The 24,599-nt window shown below is 38.6% G+C and overlaps 1 protein-coding gene across 8 annotated transcripts in view; it reads left to right on the forward strand.

Annotated features, from left to right (window-relative positions):
• SOX5 (SRY-box transcription factor 5) overlaps positions 1-24,599 on the forward strand; it is a 644,424-nt gene that overhangs the window by 56,435 nt on the left and 563,390 nt on the right. For 6 of the 8 annotated variants that reach the window (XM_068655012.1, XM_068655039.1, XM_068655003.1 and 3 more), the window contains exon 2: positions 22,702-22,919. The exons of the other annotated variants lie outside the window; for them this stretch is intronic. The gene's annotated coding sequence lies outside the window, so the exon portion shown is untranslated. The remainder of the gene's footprint in view (positions 1-22,701; positions 22,920-24,599) is intronic. 8 annotated transcript variants of the gene reach the window in all.

Genomic DNA, 24,599 nt, shown 5'->3' on the forward strand with positions numbered 1-24,599 from the left:
GTTTGAAAAGGGATAAATGGAATTTGTCTAAAAAAGTAAACTGCTTCTGTATGTTCTCCATAATGCTGTGAGGATCCATTTTTACAGAGCTCATAGCTAGATCAAGACAGACTTTAACCTTACTCAGATACGGTGGTAGCTGTTGTGGGGACAGGAATACAGTGTCCAAAAAAAGTGAAAAAACATCATCTTCACTGTAACTCCAGGTTGCATTTCAGACCCACTGAAGTTAGCCAGAGAACCGGATAGTATCCCTGCTTTTGCCATGCACATTACTTACAGGGATTTTTAGGGACCCGAATACTCTTTCTGTGCATCCTAGCAGCTGGTGCTGAGCAGTTGGGTCGAGCCCCTCTCCTGGTGCCAGGGTTAAGTGAAGGCACAGAGATCAGAACCCCTTTTCCCCTTTCTGTGTTTCGTTACTTCCTTTTCTATGGCATTTGATTTTCTTTGCAAATTCTGTGTACAGATGCTAACTAGGCTCATTGTGTGGTCTGAAGATTTCACAAAATGGGATGCCACCAGTGCATGCTGGGCCCTGCAGAAAAATAAGCTCCTCATGGGCAGATGCTCAGAGGATGGGAAGACTTGAAAAAAGTGGGGTATGAAGTACAGCATTTTCCCACTGGAAGGGACTGTGGCCATGCCTGCTCACCTCCAGAAAACACTCGTTCCCCTGCTTTGCTGTCTCCCTGCTGTCAATCCGGAGAGTGTCTCAAACTTCATTTGCGCTCATTTCACACAGAGTTTGCTTATCAATCTGAAAGGCGACTGTCTGATCTTTCCTTTTGCATGCTTTCACTTTTAAGATCTTCCCTTTCTTATGTAAAAAAGGCAATTAGAGTCGTATCTGTTTATTTTAAACAAAATGGCTGTTAATTAGCGTGATCAAAAACCCTGCCATTGTAGACTATGGGTTTCACTTTGTAGTTGCACTAAATTGCGTACAGTTTGGTGCCAGCTGACATGATAGCAACACAAAGTCTGGCTTTTTTTAACTTAATGAACAAACAGATTTATGAAGCTTTGTTATCTTCTGGTTTAGATCTATAGGTTCTGAATGCATTATTTAGAGTTCTTGTTTCTTAATGGCTAATGTCATGTTGTTACTTATTAAGAGTGCTTTAACTTGCTGAAGAAGTTTCCTCTCTTTTGTATCCCCTTTTTTTCCATTTTCCTTCATTTTTTTGATGGCTTAATTAAACAGTGCGTCAGTGGTACACAAAACAGTTGAGATGTACTTCTTTGGTTTTATTCAGATGTTTCATCGCCAAATTTGCAATGCTCTTGTTCTTGTGAGGAGACTGGATGTTGTCATCCCTTAAAATGAGAATAACAGCATTTCAGTATCTTTCTCACTACCTCTGTTACTGCCTGATATTCCTTCATAATTTTGGAAGAACGATCCCCACAAAAATCCACTAGTGCATTCTTGTTTTGCTTTGGAAAGGGAATGCCCAGAAAGATGGGTGGTAAGCTGGGATACCTTGCCTTCCATCCATCTCAAGTCACATAAGTAGACCTGACATCTTGGTATGAAAGACGGCTTGCCCTTGTAAATGGAAAAAAAATATTTTAAAGAATAAATGACATTTAACTATTAAGTGAGAATTTTGAGTGCCTTTTTTTTTCTTTTTTTCTTTTTTTTTGCCGTGATTATTATTTTTTGAGGGAAGGTGCTCGTTTCAGACGTTTTAGAGTTCCTGGTTTTGAGTCTGGTGTTGTAATGCCTAATTACCACTGAAATAGTGACTAGAACTGGCAAAATTTAGAGTTGGACTTTGCTCAGAAGATCATATGCTTTTTTCACCACTGAAGGACTGGGTACTGCAGTATAGTTTCCAGAACTTAATTTCTTTTGACTGCACATATCCCCATCACTGCTTCCTCAGCTAGCCATTTGGATGTTAACTTTTTCTGTATGCTGATAGAAGGCCTAATTGACCCAGTATTTCTAAAAGAAGCTGATTATTCAGGTATGTCATTATTTCCCTGCCTTTTTATCTGTTGGTCATTATTGAAGGATTCAAGTGAAATCCTTATTTGCATAGGGAAAATCAAAATTGAAGTCAAGTCATAAGCAAAGTCAGTGAGCCTGCATAAATTTGTTTAAAAGAAGGTGTAATCAGATCATTTTATGGGTTTTACTTTCATCTAAAATTTTGTATTGAGTGTAGCTCTTAGCTATAATTCTCATAAAGTACATATTTAATTTAAATACGTAAGACAATTAGTACTTTTTCACATGGTTATATTTGAGTATTAAACCATACACAATTTCATATAACAATACTGAAGAAAATTTAATTGCTACTATAGAAGACTAAGGTAGGAGTGTTCCATTTGTTTCATGGAGTATATGGTCTGTAAAGACTCATAGAAAAGGAAAAAAAAAAAAGGCATAAAAATGTTGATATGAAAATAAGTTGAAAGTACTAAAAATTTTTGTTTGTTTGTTTTCTTTTTTTGTAATTGTTGCACTTGTAATTTCCAAATTAAAGAGAAATGAGAGAAATTTGAAATTTCCAATGGAGTAGCGCTTTCATAAAGGTTTTTGTTTTGATCTGTCACAACATTGTATTGAAATAAATGCTGTTTTAACACCATAAAATAAAAGGGAGCATCAGGTAAAAGAAATTTCAAGATGATAAAGAAATTTCAAGATGATAATTTGTCTTTACATATCGAATAGAGCTTTTTAGGGCTAAAGATATAAATGTATTTTTTTTTCAACTTTATCAGGAATTCTTTTCTCTGTTTGTTTGTTTATTTGTTTGTTTGTTTTAAATTATCACAAAACCTGGTGAACATTCATTGAAAATGATCGGTATTGATGAAACAGCAATTTACAATGAAAATATTATTTGGAATTTTTTTTTGAGCAGATTTTTTCTTTTTTTAATATAGAACAGAAGAATATGAAACATTATACAGTTAAACAAAATAAACAATTCTGGAGATAATGGAAGTCAATCACTGATGTCCATATTAACCTTAATTCAAGAGCAAGAGATTGGTCAATGAAAATAACAAGGAAGAAATTTTGATAAAATAAGTGTATTAGACACTAAATGCAAATAATTTGTGGATCTTGTTAATAAAATTTAATTTCATACATAAAAATGCAAGCTTGCAAACTAAGCTTCTGTGTGAATATTCAAAGTCTGAAGATAGATGAGATGTGTTTTCTGTCTATTTTATCCTTTACGCCTCGGAACATGAACTACCTAGTCAGGAGATGGTTTATGAACTGAAGTCCCTTATGACAAGTTATTTCATAATTGGTCAGTTCCAGGAATTTTTCACCTTTTGATGAAATGGCTGATATTAGTAGTTGTTCTTCATATTGGCTGACTGGAATATTCTATTACTACAAATTGTATAGGGGTGCAAAAAATTATGCAAGTGGTATTTTTCCTGTGGTACTTAATTTACATATATTTTACGTTTAATTAACATATATAATATTTTTTTTTCTGTAGATGTGATAGAAATGGGGCTTTGATCCATCTGAGTCCTTCAGCAGATGCTTAACCTTAAGTACACAAATAATCCCATTGTTTTCAGTGTCTTTAATCTGTACCCCTAAGTGCTTTGTTGGATTGTGGCCTAGTATAATTATATGTTCGCAATAACAGTTGCTTATTAAAAGCAGTTGTTAGATCTCAAAAATAATATAAAAGAAATAACATGAAAAATATGTATTAAACAGTATTGCAAAAATACATAAAAATAGTTTCAGAATCCTTACTTGCTTGTCATTGCCCATCACATGTTCTGCTTTTTGAAATGCTCCATTAATTTATCAGCTTAAAATAACAAGCATAATAAATAAGATTGCACATATATGTAACATTTCAGGCAATTCTTAGAAAGTTTTGTTTATTATTAATTTTGAATTCTATAACAAGGGTGCAGTTCTGTTACATGTTTGTGCTATGTGTCATTCTAAACAACTTAGAAAGACAATCATTAGTTGCTGTTTATTACAGGAGCTTGGTTCTTTTTTCAATAAGAACAACTGAGAAAAAATAACGTTCATATGTTAGACATACTGGCTTCTATTTTCCGTGTTTCATCTGTTTATGTAGTTTGTGCTTTGCACATTTCCTCTCTCTTTTTCTTCCTAGATCTGTTCTGTAATGTTCCATGCTATGTCCAACCTTTGTTGTGTTCTTTAACCCGCAGCAAACATTAAAGATAGAATTAAATACAATATTACTTCTCTGATAAAATATTCTGATGGGATGTAAGTGACCTTGTTCCCTAATGGCCACCCCAGGTGAATTTCACAGGTACTTGCTGTGAGAGACCTTCAATTTCTACATTAGAAATGCTCTGAAGTTTAGGGTAACAGAGATACATGAGGTTTCCACTGTTAAATTTAGGAAACCAGTCTTACCTGTCAGTGCTTGTGCCAGCAGCTTTGTGCTGGTATAAGTTAATTTACTGTTTTCTTGATCAACCTAATCCTCTGAAATATGTGTTCTGTTTATTTTATCATTGAAGCCCAAGAGAAAACACAAAAGTTTCCCATTTAAAGGGAATTTTGCTTGGCCTTTTGTGTTTCAGTGTCAGAGCTTGGGTATATTTTACAGTGATTTGTCCCCTGAGCATCACACAAGTGCACAAGCATCTTGTCTGAACTGCCAGCCAAATTTTTTGAGTGCATTTTCCGGTAATGGGAGCATGAGTGAATGAGCACCAGCATACAGTGGTGTTTAAAGGGTAAAGGAAATGTGAAATGATCTGTAAATATCACTGTTGTGTGTGATAAAAAGGAGGGCATGGCTCTCCAAAGTTAGAATATCCAGGAATACCAAGTGAGTTCAATGCTCCTCCGAGTAAACCAAAGTAAATGTATTTTTTTAGCTGTGATCAAGGTGGTGCTATGTATTTCCTTGGGCATGTGCATCCTTGGAGCTGTTCCTGCGGAGAGATACAGGTCTCCAGCCCCGTCTGCTATTTGGTGGCTGCGTGGATATGTTGAGGGAAATGTCACACAGCTCTCCACTCACAGGCCTCGTCTGGAGATGCTGCACATAGCCCTGTGAAGTAGCACTGTTCGGAAAAGGTGAAAACACAGCGAAAGCATGCAAGAAAAAACGAATCCCTTCTGCCTGAAGTAGCAGAGTAGTCTCCTCCCCCACCCACTTGGGAAGTAACAATTTCCCCCCAGAAATTAGTTCATTAGTGTGTATTGCTATTCATGCAGGAAGGTGTGTGATGTCCTGCGGCTGTATGTATTTGAGTAGAAAATGTCACCTCATATCAGATTTGTAATACTCCCAGCCCAAACTGGCCCAGGGCATGTAATCTCTAGAGATCTTCTGTAATGCACAATGACTGCATCGCTACAGCTGAATCAAAACTTCACTGCGTTCAAGGAGAGGATAATGGTTGCCACCTTATGTAGCTCAGATAAATGACAAGTTTGGGGAAGGTCACTGCTCACTGTGTAAAGTCTTCCACGTCTCGCAAGAAAAAGAAAAATCCCACTTTCTGCTCGGCACCTCTCCCTGCTCCCTTTGCTTACACAGGTGGAAACGTTAAGATGGAATGGGCACTTGGCAGAGGGAGTGTGAGCATGCGGCTGTTATATTTTGATGTGGTTCTTAAATTGCCCTTCGTTGTCAGAAGCTGTTAGGCTGAGGAGTGAAGTACGCTCCATTAGTGGCGGTAGGGACCGGTAATTATCTTTAATTCTCTACAGGGGCATGCGGAGGAGGAGTGCTTGCCCATGACTTGGTCGGAGCTGGCAGAGAGGTAATAGGGGCAAGGGCCGTCTGTGATGTCGGGGTGCATAGCGGGCAAAATGGGTTGGTGTCATCTCCTTTCCCCTTGGGCAGGACAGGGCTCCCACCCCAGTTCAGCCCCATGGCAAGGGGCGGACGAAGGGCTGCACACACACACAGGTAGGATCATTCCACATATTTTTAGCAGGGCTGATCAGCCCTTCACCATCCCAAGCCCTCTAAGAAAGTGGCCTTCTCGCCCTAGGGACAGGCAGGGGGGTAAGAGAGGTACGTGCTGAAACTGGGTGGGATGATCGGAGCTGTGGGCAATCTGCAACAGGAATTGCTCTCAGCCACGGTTAAATGCATTTGCAGTGATACAAGGAAGTTTTTGCGACCACCAGCCTGCCGGCTGAAGCAATAATGAAAAATATAACACACCGTGCCCTAATCCGCTTAATATGGTCTCTGTCCGTAGCTACCCACTTGCTGTCTTACAGTAAAGCTGTTAGGTTTCTCCATGTCCAAGCAGAACAGAAAGATTAAGTGCGCCGTCGTGCTGCGTAGTTTCTGGCAGAACTTCTTTTCTGCTGCACAGACTGTAAGATGTGTTTTGTTTTATTTTCTCCCTTTCTTTTGAGAGGTACAAAGTACAGTGACAGGAACTATCATATTCAATTGGACATGCTTTCTACAGATTTGTTAAGGATTTACTCTACACATTTGTAGCATTTAGTTGCCATGGCAATGACCTCGGTGCAAGAGGGAACAGCCTTTAGGTTGGACCTCAGATTTTCCTTTCATTTCCATTTAATTTGATTTGACTGCGAAATGTCACTTCCATTGCATTGATTAAGCTTCATTGCGGCCACCAGCTCTGTTAGAAAGGTTAAAGGGCAGGCCAGTGGCTGTCATTTTTCTTCCCCCGCCCTTTTCTGATATCAATACAGATGGGCTTTTTTCAGAGGAAGAATAAGGTTTTACCCCATGGTGCTCCGCAGTAAAAGCAAAACTAATGCAGCAACAGTTTGAAGCTGTGCTAACCTGCAGCTTCTTCATACGGTTATGTAGCACTTAAAAAGCCATGGATTTGTTTCTCTTTTTCTTCCTGACATAAGCTTCCCCTGAATAAATAACAATGAAAGTCCCCTCCAACTCTAGCCATTGCTGAAGGAGGACAGCCGTCTCTTTTTCAAAATCTCTGTTATCCACAGGGTGTGTAATAGCTGCCTGCCGGCTTCTTTGAGGCTGGCAATTAGCACGAGCTGGGTGCAGAGGATTCCCCTTTGGACAGGCTTTTTTGAGTCTGTTTGGTATTTGCTGATTATGCAACAAGCGTAAAATAGGTAATAGCAAGCATTGGGATGGGAGGCTCAAAAGAAGACCTCAACCACAGTGAGGATTGCTCGAACAAGCAATATTATTAATGGCAAACAAAATAAAAGCACGATTGCAGTATTCTTCAGTGACTGTCAAAAGCATTTTAACTTTGAAAGTGATACTGCCCATCTGTGGAATACAAAGGTACAAAAATTGTGCTATATTTATAAAGACTTCCTGCTCTTGGTGCCTTAAGATATCTGCTTTGTACTGTGTGGGCTGTCAAGGACTTAGATAAATTAGTATTGCAGAACCTACCATACCTCTTTCATGTACACCCCTGTAACACCAGGGACACAAAACATACCAACAAGCTGGCCTCCTGCTGTAAGTCAGATTTTCTGCCACATGCTTCATCAGCTAGAATACCATCTTGAAATTTGCGTATTGCCCAATATCTGAAGTTAAGAATTCTCCTGCATCGTTTGGTCAAAACTTGAGGTAAGAGACTTACAGTTATATATATATTTCAATAATATATCAGATGTTCATTTTGAAAACTTTGAGAAACTTTGTTTTGATCTTAAAAACAGTTCTGTCATTGGATTTCCAAGTTTGTTTAGTTGTATTGAAATTAAAAAATGAATCAGAAATTTTGAAACAGCTGGGTGGGAAGGGAAGGATGTAATGAAGGCTCACTAAAGCGGGTTTGTGAGTTACCAGCAAATAGGCTGGTGAGGCAGAGGCCTAAAAGGCCAAGGGAGAGAAAATGTTTGTCCAGCCACAGGGTAAATGATACAAAGAAAAAAGAAAAAAAAAAAAATGAAGTACTGCACACTGCTTAAAATATTTGTAGTTAAAGGACTGTTTTTCTTTCCTGACTGAACTGAGCTTCAAGTTAAGTCCCTCCATTTCTGGAAAGGAGGACTGAGCTAGTGTGAAGACAGCTCCAGTTCTGGAGCCCTGTATTGGCTGGTGTGGAGAAATACCCCATGTGTAACTCACACATACTTTGGGGTTGTACAGGGGGATAGGCTCGCACTTCATTTCTTTTTCTTATTTCTGCTCTCTTTATGACATGCAGCACCTGGTATCCGGGTCACCCTCTCAGGGAGGTGTGTCCCCATCAGTGGTGCCCAGAGCCAGCTGTGGAAGGGTGCAAATGCCTGCACTCATTCATCCTTACTCCAGCAGTGCAGTTCGCAGGTGGAGGGGGACTGATCTGTTGAAAGGTTTCAAAGGGAAAATACTTCCTCGTGCCTCCTTGTGGATCATGAAGGAGGGGAAGGACTTGACCTGGCAGCCTTGAAGCTTAGAGCTTCACTGGCAGTAAAGAGGAAGGTGCAGGCAACCTGGCTGTGAGCTACTTGAGGGGTAGGACTGACCACCAGAGGGGGGACACAGCCTGTGCATGGGGGGCAAACGCCTGTCATTTTTACTTCCTTTTCCATTTGCTTTCATAAAGCTGAATGAATAAGCAGAGGCTGGGGGAAAGAGGGAAGAGGGAGAGAGAAGGAAGCAGCTCCCCGTAGCAAACAACAAGGTGAAAAAAATAACATAAATCTGCAATAACTCTTAGCAGTCCAGCTGGTGGCCTGCGGGATGATGCTGTTTGGCCCACTCACTTTTCTGTTGCGGCCTTGCCTTGGGGCAGAGGGTGAAGGGGAAAAGCCAGATGTGAAATCCAGCAGCTGTTGAATACTTCCGCTTAGCCATGCAAATCCACCATGCCCATGGAGGGAGGAAAAGTTTGGCATTGCTTGAGCCTGGACACCAGCCTGTGGAGGTGCCCCAGAAATCAGGATCCAGCTCACAGCTTTGGTAGTAGCACTGCACTGTCTTGGCCTGGGTTTGTAAGAAAGCACGTTAGCTCTCACTTTTGTGTGTGTGTGTTTCCGACAAGACATTGCCTCTTTTTCTGCTTTCCATCCTTTGAAAGGACATGAATTTCAGATGAGGTTGATCAGTTTTCCTTTTGAAGAGAATAATGTTAATATTCACAGAGTATAAATGCAGATACTGTGGACTTCCACAAAAAGTGAGTTCTTCTGCAGTAATGTTTCAAAAGCTCCAAATCTCAAAATTACTTAAATAGTGTGAAATATCAGATGAGAAAATACTTCCTCCTTTGTGCATTGTAGGTTTTAGTTTTTTAATGTATCATGGTATTTGGCTTCCTGTGCAAAAATACTTTGTAAATTATCAGTGTTGGTATTGTTAATTTTGCTGTTATTTATGAAGTCTGCTCTGAGGAAAATAGGTTTAAGACTAAATACAGAACGTGGTGCTTGCTCTTCTTAGCACTTTGGACATGTGGTAGGAATATTATCTTTCTAAACTCTCAGCCGTACTCCATGACAGAGATGGGAAAAGAAACAAACAGCTTCATTCAGATACCTCTTGTGTCATCCTCTCAGTTATAACCAGCATAAAAAAAAAAAAAAAAAAAAGAATCAGGTGCAGACTGATAAAAGCTAAATTCTGAAAATCCCTTTTTATTCTGTATCTCAAATCTTTGCTCAAAAAGGAGACAAGAGGGATTTATTATTTAGCTCTTCCCTTTTTTCCTTTTTTCCTTTTTTTTTTTTTTTAAGGGTGCAAAACCACAATGCTCCTTTCGTCACCAAAAGCTTGTCTGTAAGTCAGGGGCTGAGCAATCAAGGTGCTGCTCCACAGAGGAGCTGCTGCACCTCCTTGCCACCCTGAGGCAAGGTGTGGAGGGTCTCACCACCTGGCACAGAGCAGTTGTCATCTCCCTTGGAGGTACCCACCGCAGCAGTGGAATTGAATTGACACATCCTCTTCTACCTCAAAACCACTTAATTTTATTTTGAGTATTTACATTACTCCGTCAGTGAAAGACGCTATCTCACCCAGGTAAACTGAATTTGTCGGATTCAGTCACTGGAGGAGATGCTGTTTAATTCCATTGCTCAAAATGAGCAGGATTCAGCAGCTCCAGCTCCAACGCATTTTTTTTTCTCTTCTCAGCAGGAGCCAAGTATTGGCATTTCTCCCATAGCATCGCTCCTTGTTGTTTTCTCTCAAGTAAAAACAACAAAAAGAAAGATTAAAAGGAAGAAGGAGACAGATTTGAAAGAGGATCGTTAGCTCTGAGGTCTGATGGGACTGCCTTGAAAGTATTCACAACCCTGTGTCACCCGTGCCAAAGTCATACTGCAGTTTTCAGAACCTTTTATAAACCCGAGCATATAAAAATTCTTCATCTTTCTCATCTTGTGCTTGCTGTTTAACAGAAACAGTTTATAGTAAATTTTGTCTGTTTACCTCTCCTGTTAGAATTTAATAATTACTTTGTGACATTCTTTTCTTTTCTTTTTTTTTTTTTTTTTATGTCACAGTATGCTATTAATATATTTGCTTTGTATTGGCTTTTACTGCTTCTCAAAACACTTGTATGGAGGCATGAAAAGAGAGGAGTGTCCCTTAGTTTTAAATAAAATTACCAATTTTAGTGTCAGGCCAGGTTCACAAAAATTTCCAAAATAGGTGAGAGTTATAAATAAAACTGAATGTGTTACTGTTTGGGGGGAAAGCTGTGGAACTCTCATTTTTTTTCCTCCAGCTCAGCCCCAGAATAGATGCATGCTGTTAGTTTTTCACTTTGAGCTTTTAGATTCCATCAGACCTCAAACTTAGCAATAAGATAAGAAGAATTTGATGAACTGAGGAGTGAGTTTCATGCAGATGTGAATCAGCCCTGATATCTTGGCTGTGGTCATCATGTGAGTATGCTGTCATTGCAGCATATATGATAAATTTGGGAATCTTAAACTGAACCTGCTTGTCCACTGTGCCTGTGAGACAAAGCAGGAAAACCAGATTTTTTTTTAAATGTCAGAAGTAGCATTTTCAGAGAAAAATATCTTACCTGTAGTTTCTTGATTCTGACTGTAAGCTCCATTCAGATTTTGAGATGCAGAAGGACTACTGGAGTTTTGGGACACCACGCCAATATAAATATTAAAAATAAGAGGAAATTATAGAGCTGTTTTCTGATTGTTAATATCATAACACATCTTTTGTGGAGTTTCCTCTCTGCAGGACTCTCCCTGCTGCAGTAGGTCTGTTTAACTGTCTCCTGTTATAAATATAATTCCAAAGGCCCTGTTCTGCAGAGCTGCTTCCACAATCTGAACAATAGGCTGCAAAACCTTGCACAGAATTGGACAGGTCTGAGTGACCAAGTAAACTCAATTCCCAGTGACAACAGAAAAATTAAGTCCAGCGTTTAGAGAGATGTGATTCGGGGGAGTTTATAATGTTAGTTTATTAGTCTTTAATGTCTGAAGGATTCAAGTGTGTGTTTATAAAGAACCCTTTTCGCTTTGCCCCCATTTTGAAGCACTTATTTTCCTTTCTGCTTGCAAAGATCTTAAAAAGATCTCAAGTCTTTGTACTTGAGATTGCTTTTGTTCAGAGTTGTCCAGTGCTTTCTCCTCTTTTATGTTTTTGCACTGTTTGCTTTGCTGTGTGTGAACGCACAGTCTGGGCTGTGTGAGCACATTGTGTGTTTTAATGTTAAATTCGGGTGGGTGAAATTGTGCATATCCTCCTGTTTTGGCCTTACTTTTTGTTGTGTGAAGGAACCAGCAAAAGGAAGTGCTGTTACTAAATATATAAATAAATCATGGAGTGGTAGTTTCATAATCAGTTTAGCAGATTTTATTCTAGCTGATATATAATATTATGTTTGTATGTGAAAATGAAGAGAAAGTAAGAATAAAATTATATTTATCATCAATTTTATTAATTATGAGAAACTAGTTCACAAATACACAAGAGTACTATCTTCAGCAAATCCTTTGTCTTCTTGTTTGTTTAATAAATTAGATGGATGTACCAAATAGCATGCTGCTGGGGCAACATTAATTTTATTATAGAATAAAAAGTAGAACTATTAGTCTCTGTTTCTGGCATGTTTGTAAGCTATCTGACCTATTTTCTTCTCCCGCCCCTTTCACGATGCTTACCAAATTCCCCTTTCCTATGCCTAACATAAAACTTACAACTCAACCAGCTGATAGTCAGCCCTGGAGACATTACCCAGTATCCTGGCAAATAGATAAGATACATTGTTTTATATATTTGTGCAACAGGGAGAGACAGCTTCATCACTTTAAGCAAGGGAATAATCTGTTTACACTAGAGGAATAGGCTCACTTGTTATTCTTGCCTTCAGTTGTGGAGATATTTGCAGGGGGCAATATCTACCTCATTTTTACCAGTAGAAATAGCTGGATTTCTTGTCTTAAATCTATTATATTTCAAGAGAAGAATAAGCTGGGAAACTACGGTTCCCAGAATCCTCAAGAGGTATATAATGCCTAATATGGACTTTTAAAATTGAAACACAGTCTGTGTGGTTAGTTTTTTGCTACTGCTGGTATTCAGGAATTGGAAGTATCTGGACTGTTTTTAAATGATGTTCCTTGCAAAAATAAACACTTAGTATTGTGTTGTCACTGAAAATGAAAAGCAAGACTTTAAGACTGAAGGAGTGTTTCATTAATACTATAGACATTCCAGGTCTTCAGAAATCATAAGTGTGTCAAAAATCTGTCTCAAATCAAAAATTTTAGACAGATGTCAAAAGTCATGAGTCTTCTTTCCTCTGAACAAGTATCTTTCCTGCTTTTTTATTTTGTGCAATTGGTGATGACTTTCTGAGTTTGGCACATTGAAAGAGGTATACATTGCTTAAGGTTTGAGGTGTGAAAACAAAAGGCATCAGTTAATATTGTACTTAATATTACACAATTTGGAATTTCTGGTATGGTGTTGACAATTTTTGTAAGAGGCTTGACTTCAGAGAAGGGAAAGGTCAGAGCAGATTGGAAGTCAAGAAACTTATGTCAGTGTGTCCCTGAGCTGGAGTTATTGCATCCTGCACTGCTGGTAGACAGAGCATCATGCTAAGGTGGCTTTATGGACCAGCATGGACTTTGGTCAGACAGGTTAGAGTGCAGGGAAATGACACCATCCATACCTTGAACAGGCATTTGTATAGTCTTCAGCTTGGCGTGACCATCCTCATGCTTGGCCCAAGAAAAGAAGTGTCTCAGTAGCCAAGTTAGAAATGCAGCCCCATGTGGTCTGATACCCATTTCAATGTCTTAACCAGTAGACTGTGCTGTTTCTTCATTTCAGTCATTATCAACTCCCATTTCTCAATTTTGTCCATACTTTTGAGCCTTTGGTCACATTAGCAAGGCCAGTGAGAAATATTTGGATATTGAGGAATTCAAGTTCTCAAGGCTAATTATGTTTTGTTATTGGTCACAATTATAATAATATTTGTTCATGTGCTCTATAATTTTCCTGCTGAAAATGTATTGTAAACGTCATCTTATTAATAGTCAATAATGCATCTATATTGGATTTGTAATGGTAGTGGAGGGAAACACCATTTGAGAAATGTTGCAAGGTACTGCAATCCTAAAATACAACAGTCTCCTTCTTCGCCATCCTTTTGGTTCATACATTCTTTCAAGATACACCAAAACAAGTCTTAATCTCCGTCTTCAAGATACTGTATTGTAGGGTATGTTTTAGCCTAGCTAAGCTATCTGGGATGAATTTTCATTACAGTGAAAGGTACTATTATTGTTCATGTACCATAATAGTGAAAATACTGATTTTTCATTAGTATTCTTAGAGCTTTGTATATACCCCAGAGGTAGATAAAGAGTTTATGAAGGAAGGTTATATTTAAGAGAAATGGGTATCAGTGCTATGAGATTATACCCATGACAGATGGTTGTAACTAAAGCTTCATCTTTGTGCTGAAAAGCTGAATGAAACAGTATTCAGATTTTGAAGTAATGTTGGCTTCATTTCAATGGGACTTTTGCCTGAGTAAGAACAGACTAAAAACTCACTAATGACTCTAATTTTTCATATCAGTTTTGAGTAGATTTAAAAAATGGAAAAACTTTTTTTTTTCTTTTTTTTTTTTTTAATTTTGGATTGATGCAATTCCAACATAAACTATGTAGGGGTTGTTTGTTTATTTAGGGAAATGTGTGCATCATTATGCCTTTGTTCCCTTGTATGACAGGATATAAAACAACATTGTTTTAGTCACACTGAAAGACAAAATATCTTCCTGGGAATCGCAAAAGAGATATTAAAGTAATTTCTTTGGCTCTTAGTTCCAGAGTTGGTCATGTACCTCAGAAATTCTCGAGGTTCAGTCTAGATAGTTACATAAAAGTTCAGATGCTAACCTTAAGCACATCCAAATATCTTTAGGCTGGAAATCTCTACAAGAACATATTTCCCCTTGACTTGTCTAATACAATGAGTTCAGTAAGGCTACACCCTGGGGAGTTTCAGCCCACCATGTAGTGTGTGTGCTTTAAGTGCTTACACTCAGCCACGAGGGTATTTTTAATTTTGTCTTGAGAAACTAAACTGAGGGACTTCACAAATGAAACCATCAGGAAGACAAGGTTAATTCTGGCCGCTGTTTGTGGGAGTATGGTGCCTTCAAATACCAACACATTTTTTTTCAGTGGTGGCATTTGGAAGAATAAATGAAGTGTGACTCCCGGCATCTCTTTAGTTGCCCTGAAAATGGAATGTCAAACAGCATATAATCATCTCCCTTGTTTAAAGAAAGAAGAGCAAGTGAGAGACCTAGTTTTCTGTTTGTGTCAGTTTTTGGATGTCTTAATATTCTATCTTGTCTAATTTTCCAGAGAGTGATAATAGAGTTCCTGTCAAATTAGAGGTTACAGACTTTTTAACCTATGTCACAAAAAAAAAAAACAACTACATTACTTGTTATTACCATGAATATAATCCAAATAAAAATTTAGTTTTTAATGCTGTTATGCTGAAGGTTGCATTCCAAGCATATAATTTTATTCATTATAAATATTAAAAATATTCAGTCTGACATTAGCCTCCATGCCCCCCCCAACACACACACACACGCACGCATGCACGCACGCACTCTAAAAGAAAGGCTGAATTTGCTTTGGAGCAAATGTGCTGCCAACTGGTCTGGTGAGCCGAAGCTGGGGCTCAGCCCCCTGCACCATCAGGACAGAGCTGGAATTACTGCCAGGCTGCGATGTGCAGTTTCCAGGTTTAATTGATGTAGCAGGGAGGCTATTTTCAGACAAGCCAGCCTTTTGTAACCATCTTCTAGGAGGGAGCAGGGATGAGCCAGGAGGGTAAATTTAAAAGAGTGTAGGTGCCCTGTGTTGGGGTTTTGCACGAGAGAAGCACAATGTGGTGGCACAGATGTATATCTAGTATAGTGCTAAAGTGGCACTTTGCCTTTAGCACTGGAGAAGCTGCTGTTGAAGGACATTGAATAACAGAGAGGTGGGCAAAGGCTAAAGCTGATTTAAAATAAAAAAGCCCTCATGCTTTCCAACGGAAGTAGAGCTGTTGCAAGCACAGCCTATTGTTTGGTCAAGTTTTATTCTGATTTACTCAAATTCCAACAAATTTAGGCATGCTACAAAAGGGTCCTATTTTCAAGCTTACAGCAAACAAGGAATGAATAGAACTGTCTCATTCTTGCCTATTTTTGGGTCAACCTCCAAATTCCCCCAGGGCTTCCGCATCAAGCTGTGTAGCACCCAGTGTTCACAAAGATGCAAATCCAAGACTGTGTTTTTTGGTTTTGTTTTAAATCAGGTGAGCATCACATGCTTCGGTTTTGTAATGAGAGTTTTTGTACTGTCCTAATTAATACAGTGTGTCTCTCCTGGACCTTTGAAGTAAGTGGGAGTTCTGCCACCAATTTAAATAGGAGAAGGATTTGAGCCAATTTGAACAGAAGTTTTCACTTATCTTAGTGCCTAATCTTCTTTTTAAAGGGATGTGGGAGTATCAGCACCTCCTACGTAACGCTCGGCAGCATGCAGAAGTAGACTAGTCTGGTCACTTATGGAGGCCCATTTAAAACCAGTAGGATTACTCAGGTGAGTGACAAGGCTTTAAGAACAGATTTTAGGGAAGTTAATTCAGAGTGCAAAATGACATTTAACCCATCTGTGTGAATATTACCAGTTGAAACAGGCCACAAAATGATTTATAAATTTTAAGATTAAAAAAAAAAAACACAAACAACTCTATATTTTCTTGCTCTTGAGTTGTCAGGGTTCACACTTTCAAGAGTAGGGTGTTTGTTTTTTTTTTTAAGCATAGGAGCTAGTAGCTCAATTTCTTTGTTAAATTGGAGCTCATCCTTCTCAGTAAGTAGAGCAGAACTTTAGAGAAATGCCAATTACGAATCTCATGATAAAATCACAATATTCTACAATGTTAGGCCTGTGTAAATGTTTATATATATTTTCAGTACTTTTTCCCTGGAGAAAGACAGTTATCTAGACCTCCCCTACTGTCTCACTGAATTGCGATGTATAGCTCCAGAGTGGCTGACCAAATATGGCTTATTTATCAGGAAAGTGGCAGCCTCTGACCGTTGTTTTAGGAGGGTATTGCGAAAACTAAGGCAAATAGCTGGAAGGTTTCTGTGCTTCACTGGAATACTTCAAGTATCTGTAAATTGAAGAATGTAGAAAACTGATGTTCCCTTCATGTTGTGTCTCTTTTTCTTCACTGAGTGCAGAAGGAGCTCATAAATACTGACCTCTAGTCTGCCACATGGTCTTTTTAGATTAACCCTGATTTTTCCCAAACTGCCTGTAAGATGATGTGTTGGAGTTTGTGTACTTCATGTATGTCCCTTCAGTCTCCATGCAACATTCACCTACCTAAATGTACCTTAATGCCAGCAGCATTAAATACTTTGTATATTATGATAGGTTTTTGGGAAGACTTTGTCCTCCATTCCAAGTAGCAGATTGCATTAGATAATTGAGAAAGTTTTATTTGGTTTTAATTTAAAGGGAGTCATTTTCCCTTAGATGTCCAATTCAAACTGATAAGAATCAGGTAACCACAACTGTAGGTACTGCTATGTGAGGACGCAACTGTAAAAAAACAACATAAATAAAAAAGCATTTCCTTTGGTGCATCAATGGCTGCCACTTACTCTAAAATAGGTCTGCATTTCTGCATTCTAGAAAATGACAATATAGCTTTATTTAAAGGTTTTAAAATAAAATTTAAAAGATTATTTCATACATTCCGTGAAGCAAATACAGTGAGTATTTTTGTCTAAAGTTTTTGTTTTGCTCTGTTGCATAGAAGCCAGCTGGTTTGCTAGCTTGAGTGACCTCACATTCCTTAAATGTACTCATAAATCAAGCCAAGGCCATGCATTAAAAGCTGAGCTCTGACATTAATTCAAAGGAGGGAAAGTTTTATATATTGTGGGAGAAGTACAAAGCTGGACACCTAAGGCAAGATTTTTCAGTTCTTACTCACATTTACCAAAACGGTGTTGTTCTGAGAGTCTCACGGATGACTTAGAAGTCAGCTGGACCCTGTATTCCTTAAGGTGAATAAAGGTTGGAAAAGCATGCTCTGAAGAACCAATAAGTATTTTAAGCAGTGCAAACATGCAGATTAAAAAAAATAATAATAAAGGAACATGGTGATAGTGAGATGATTATTTAGTACTTAATTACCTGAAAGTGTTATTCTTGTGAATGTCTCTAATAAAGGAAGTTTGGCAATATGTTCAATGAGATTGTCACAATGGAACGTTTTGGTGTGATTTAGTGAAACGGATGCAAAGCATCAGGTTTGCATTAATAGGTTACCATGTCATTATATTTTTGGAAAGTAGTGATGTTTCTGGGTCACACAGGGATTTGGTCTCTGCAAATACTTCATTCTGAGAACCCAAGAAATAATGAGCAAAGTTGTGTTGATTTTAGAAGCAGAAAGACAATGACGATCAGAAACATGAAAGTAAAAGACTTACTTACTTTTTGATTTCCTCTGCTTTTTAAGACTTTTTGGATCCTTAGGGGCTTAGTAGTGGGTAACTTAATATCTACTTTACATATTGTGATTTATTGTTATTTACAACAACAACTTCATACAAAATCCAAAAGAAAAAAAATCCTCTAATATTTCAAAAAGTTAGAGGCATAGTATTGTTGCCTCCTTATCACTACGCATGCTGAGTGAGCAAGACCTTGTGCTTATTTGTACAAAGCCACTCATCTTTTTTGTCCTGGTAAGTGTGAAGGCAGATTCGATATATGCAGACCTTAAGTGAACGTCAGTAGAAGGAGTCCACAAGAATATTGATAAAGTAAAACATATTATTCTACAATTGGATACAAATCAATACCTCTCAAAACTGAAATGTTTCTACTTTGCAGAGTTACTGAAGAATTTTTAATGGCAAGTCCCATTGAAATGTTAGAATTTGAGACTATTTCAATGAGATCTGGCACTCAGAGTTCAATATATTTTAAATCTTCTGGTTAAAGAGTTTATGTATAGGGGAACACTTTACAATGAGGGGTTATTCAGAAGGGCCAGTTTAAGGCTGTCTTCATCTGTTTCTTTCTTAGTAGGGAAGGACGTGGGTAGAGCATGATTCAGACATAATTTTTAGTTTAGCTGCTCTGAATTATTCCCTGAATAAGCTTTTTTCTCTTCACTGGTTATAAGTAACCAAAGAAGATTGACTTTCCTGGTGCTCAAAGTTACTTTTGTGAACAAACTCCTCATTATTGTTGATTTCTGAGTGATTTTTTACATGAAGAATAGAAGTCTCCACCTCTTGCAGTAAAAAAACCCACAGTAACAACAAAGTTGAAGTCTTCCTACTTCCGGTATTGTTTGGCCTGTATCAAGATGTTATCCTTTTTCTGTACTTACTAAACACTTTCAACGTAGTCCTTATCAAATGTCTTCTATAGTCACTTCCAAGTAATTGTTTCACATTCAAAATAGAACAGAGCTGAGTATACTTGAAACAATTCTAAACGTTATCAGTTCCTTCGACAGATAGGTTAAACTCTACAACAGAGTTTATATTGGCAGGTAAATGTCCTCTCATATGGATAATAAGTTGGGAGATAAAATGTACTGGCATAAATAAGACAAATCATTACCACTACTATTTAAATACATTTTAATACATTATTATTGAGAAAAATATTTTTACAGATTCTGAACCAAAGAATTTTTCAATATGGTTTTGGCATTTGAGTAAAGATACTGTGACAGGAACCACATAGTGGAGTAGGACCTGATTGTGTTAAGTACTGTCCAAAACATTTACTGCCCTAGGCCAAGCCACGCTGAATTGGCAAAAGTGGTCTAAAATGGCTGGCACCAGAAGTTTCTTTCTGCCTTTTGCACCCTGATAATTTGTACTTTAAGTTGTGCCATTGCAGCTGCTTGTGAATCCTTGTAAACTGCAGCTAGGAGCAGTCTTCATAGAGTGACTTCACCAATGAAACCTTACATGGTATGGAACTTGAACATATCTTGAAGATTAAGAAAAACACACAAACAAACAAAAAACAGCAACAACAACAAAAACAAGCAAACAAGCAAAAACCACCACCAACAAAAAGAAACAGGATATAGATAAGGAGATACAGCAAATGCAGGGAAAAAAAAAAAAAAAGATATAATATTAGTCAGCATTAGTTGCTCACATATTAGCATTTTAATTCGGAGCAGTGGTGTGGTTTTGAAGAAAATCTCCCTGGTTGTCTTTACTTATTGTCAGCATGGTTTGAAGAAGGGTTTTGGGTTGTGTTGAACTAGATACTGCTGGAGGAAAATAAAGTGGAAGCTCTTTTCCAGAAACATACCCAAGTTGCTCTAGGCACTGATGGAAAATACAGGGATCTAAACCAGTAGTCGGTCCCTTGAAACTAATTTGAACTGTAGGCATGGTGAGGACATTTAGTACAGATGAAAGGGATGAATCTAATCCCTGAGCCACAGATAATACAGATATAGACACCCTAACATCAACTGCTATGATCTGCTTTTCTACCTCTGTTGCACCAAATTGCTTGCTAATGTGGACATAGCTAAAATAGGCAAATATCTTAGTGCACCAGCTGCCCAGCAGTCAATATATCCTTTGTAGACATCAAGGCAAGGAAGGAGCCTTGCCAGAAGATTTGTAGGAGGACAGTGAGGTAGCCTTAATTAATATAATTTAGTTAATTCATCTTGATAGCACACAAGAAGAAAATATTATCACCCATTTAGGCATGAAGGGAATTGGTCTAAGAGATGTCTTAACCAGTTTGACATACACAGACTGGAATTAGATCTAGGAGTTCTGAGTGCCCAGCTGTCCACTTACTCTTAATTTTCTTGCTACCCTTTCTAAATGGTGGGCATAGACCTTCTTTATTTGTTTGCAACGGAGTTATTAAAGTAACTGGAAATTGATTAGCCATGTTCACATAACTTCTCTCTCACTCTCAAGTGAGTCATTCCCTCACTTCTCTTAGCTGCTTTCTTCAGACTTTTTGTTTCTGCCTGTGCCCCAATTTTTCACACCTTGTTTAGACTTGTGTTTACTCTAACCCTACTGTTTCAAGTTTCCTACCTCCTTGGGACCACAAAGCACTTCAAGAAAGGATTTCCATGTATTATATTTTGTTCTGAAAGTCTTATCTCATAGAGACATATTTGCCATTTTCTTTCTTTTTTTTTTTTCTCTCTCTATATATAAAATCATGTTTCAAAGCCATTATATATGCAGCATTCTGCTTCATAGCCTGGGTTAAGATCTCTTTCTAAAACTGCAGACAATAAAGCATTTTTCCTAAGAAAAGTTAACAATGTGATAAATACTGATGCAGTGTTTCAACCCAGTTAATTATTTCTTTTTTTTTTTTCATTGTTTATCATCGTTTTGTCAACTTTCCATATCATTCCCCACAATCCTTTGTGCTAGATTTTCTTTGAAAATTTCTTTCCTCTGAACTTACCATGAACTTGTCTGTAAAATACGGCCATAAAATGCCACTGAAAAAACAAAACAAAATCTTCTATTCACTAATAAAAGAACAACACCCAGTTTTTCTCTCATCCCTCACTAAATACAAAAAAAAAGAAAAAAAGAAAAAGGCAGAATTCATACAGAAAAGCTGTTTTTAATTGCAGGTGTGAAGCAGAATATGAAGGCTGAGTAGAAAACAAGTCATCACGCATATGAGGATACAGTCTAAGCCAGTACAGAGTTTGTGCTTTGTTCCTTTTCTTCTCACTGTGCTGATGGCTATTGAGCCAGTAGTGTTATCAGTGTTGGGATTAAACTTCATGCAACTGAGGGGGAGGAGGAGGATTGTGTTCCTTGAGATGTTCTGTGGGAGGAGAAGGATTATGCATGTTCCTTATGTAATGAGGAAGAGGCTGGAGAACTTGAATGTGTACAAGAAGGAGGTGGGAGGATTATCTTTTGATGTGAAGGAGAGGGAGCGGCTGTGTTGTGATCCTTGAAGGAAACATCAGAAATAAATTACCTTCTTGTACAATCCTTTTTTTTTTTTTTTTTTTTTCCTAATATTAGAGGGGGGGGCTTTTTTTTTCTTCTTTTTTTTTTTTTTTTCCTCCTGACATGGAAGAAAGTTGGATTATGTTGGGGGTGGGAAGGCCACTGTGCCATTGCATTAGCTGAAGGATTACAACACAGACCTGGGAGAGTTGTGACCCAAGTCAGCCAAGTTACGTGAAGCACTAATCTCTGAGGATGGGATGTCCTTGTTGTCCTCCAGAGGACCAAAAGAGCAGACAGGGAAGTCTCAAAGGCAGGGTTTAGGTGATACCTTCTGATGATGGGTTGGCCAGCTAATAGTGTGCAGAGAAGAGGTTTCTCCAGAGCCCTCTATACATGCTGCCCTTTCCCAGGTCCTGCACTGAAATACTTCTGGTCTGTAGGCTGCGGGGCCCTTTGCTGGACTCAATAAATGTCATTGACTGCACTTAAAGAGGAAGACAGGGAGGTGGAACCAAGTCACCAAGAGATCAAACAATTGGAATTTTGGAAGGACAAGGTCGTAAGAGTGAGGCCTCTTCCTGGTCATCTGAGATGAGATTTGATGTGTGAGATGGAGGTGAGGTGACATTAGTAGCAGGTCCTTCCAAACACCCTCAGCTTTCTTCATGTGCATGTTCCAAAGCCACCCGTGGCCCAGTGGCTGGCATGGAGGTCCCTGCATCCCCCAGAGCTGTGCCACAGCCACCCAGTCTGCCCCCGCATGCTGCTTTCTCTGCACACTGTTGGAGCAGTCGGTGCCATAGTTTTGGCCTAGGCTCAACAGTCTTTATACCAACATGGCTTAGAAGTAGTTTGACAGTTACCGCAGGCAGGCCAGGCACTGCTCCTGGTGAGAATGCCATGTTCAGGGGCAGGAAGGAGCATTTAGCCACATGGCCACTAACCAAAGAGCAGCCCTGGCCCCTATTTGCTGGTCAGGGTGGGGCCAGATGGCTGCAGATGGCTGCTCCAGCTGATATGTCCCTGATGGCTTTGCTCCTTCCCTCCTTGATTGTGTGAAGACCTGTTCGGGGGAGTGCAGGGGCCTGAACCACTCTGCAGACCTTGAGGAGACCTCTCAGTGGCTGTGGGGTGGGAGTGGGCATCCAAGGCTCAGGAAGATGTCCAGAGGGTCCTGGGAAGCAGCATGAGGACATGGGGTGGGCATTTTGGTTTTAACTCTTCACCTACCAACAAAAAGTCTGTCCTGACTTCATTTCAAAGGACAAGTAGAAGCTGAAGCGCGTCCATCCCAGAACAACTGTGAATTAAGTCTCTACAATCAATGACAATTCTGGCATTGGAAACTGGGGCAGAAGCTACTTTTTCCAAGTGATCGAGTTACCACAGTGTAAAGATTTTCCAAGGCAGTTGCAACAGCCTGAGAGCATCCCCACAGGAAGTTACGGCTCAGTTGGCACATGGTAAACCATGAAGCTGTGGTAAGTTTGTCTCACCATCATGTCTGAAAATGCTTGGGAGGTGCCTTTATCTGGAGCATATTAACATTCATTTTCTCTAATGCTGGGTTTAAGCTTACTACAGCGGAGTGAAGAAGGCAAAGATAGTCTGAAAGACTACCCCCAGGAACTAAGTAATAATAAATCAGAGCTTGGATGCTTTTATATTCTCTTTATTTTTTGCCAAATACTACTTAGACTATAATAACACCTAATTATGAAATTCAGCTTTTTACATAGTGCTTTTTACTCACAGATTTCAAAGTACTTTATCAAAGAGGTAAGTTACTATTATTGCTATTTTATGGGTGGAGAAATGACAACAAAAGTGGTTAAGATCACCCACCCAAACAAAGATCAAGCTGAAATAATATACGTGTATGTTTTTATTCCGTGTCCATTGAATCCTGATATCATTTTTATAAACACAAAATTTTGAAGAGTTCTTAGTAAAGGATTAGGTTCAGGATTTGCTAGTTGATTGGGGGATCAGAGCTGAACCTACAGATCTCCAAGATTCAGAATTTAAATGTAGATTCACAGGGGAGATAAGCCTATCACCTTGTCAGATCTGCCCTGTCCTCTCTCCTGCTTCAGGAAACATGCCTGTGGGAGCATATGCCACATGTGGTTGAACAGTTTCTCCCTTTTTATTGTACTAGGCTCTGGTTTCAGCATGAGAATAGATGGTGGAGGTAGGAACACTGTTTAGGCCCACTCCCACTTCCTGATTTGGTCTGGATTACTTAGTAAATCTCAATGCTCTATATGCTATGTGTGGAAAACTAAAACTGCTACTTGTAGAAGCCCCCAAACAAAGTTCTAAGAGATGTATATTATAAAAGGAAGCATTTTCAATGATTCCAAGTGTCTGATTTTATGTATGGACCAAGGTTTGGAATGAATTTTTATTTTCTGCATAAAAACAATAATACTTATGGTTAACAAGTTGTGGAAAATATCTATTTAAAGACTGGGAGAATGTACCCTATTGACTTTTTGAAGCAGCTATTATCTTTTCTTTAAGGAGGTGGAATTATTTTTGGAGAGCTATCAAAAATAAATAATATTTAATGCATGATTTATGTAATTCAGAGAAGGTGCCGTAAGAAGTCAGGTGCAAGGTGAGGTCAGTGGTAGGACAGATGAGAAAGTCCACCATGCACTTTATAATGCCTGTAGATTGACAGTAGCTTTTGTTTTCTAGTGCCATTGCTTTCTTCCATCATGATAATTTTCATGATAATAATCCATACGCACTACTGGAAAAAAAAAAAGAGGTTTCAATATACAGTAGTTAATTACTATATTACAAGCTCTAATTAAATTCTTGGAGATTCTGCACAGTATGATGTCCATGCCAAGAGGGACATATCCCATCCTTAAGTGAATACATGTTCTTGTCAAGTTAACTTATCTGCATTTTACTCACATGAAATATTCGTCATCTCTTGCTTCTTGACACACGTGACTGATAAATGTTTTAAAGGCACATTTAACATTGATATTTTTGTGATATGAAATGACAATGACTTCAATAATTCCCAGACTTATTTTATATAAAGTGACACATTATATGATGGCAGACTCCCCAGACCCTACCATAAGCAACACACTGGTAAGAATATACATCCATGACTTGGTCTTTGTGTGATGCAGACC

The sequence above is a fragment of the Anas acuta genome, chromosome 1, assembly GCF_963932015.1.
Source record: "Anas acuta chromosome 1, bAnaAcu1.1, whole genome shotgun sequence".
NCBI classification, from domain to species: Eukaryota; Metazoa; Chordata; class Aves; order Anseriformes; family Anatidae; genus Anas; species Anas acuta.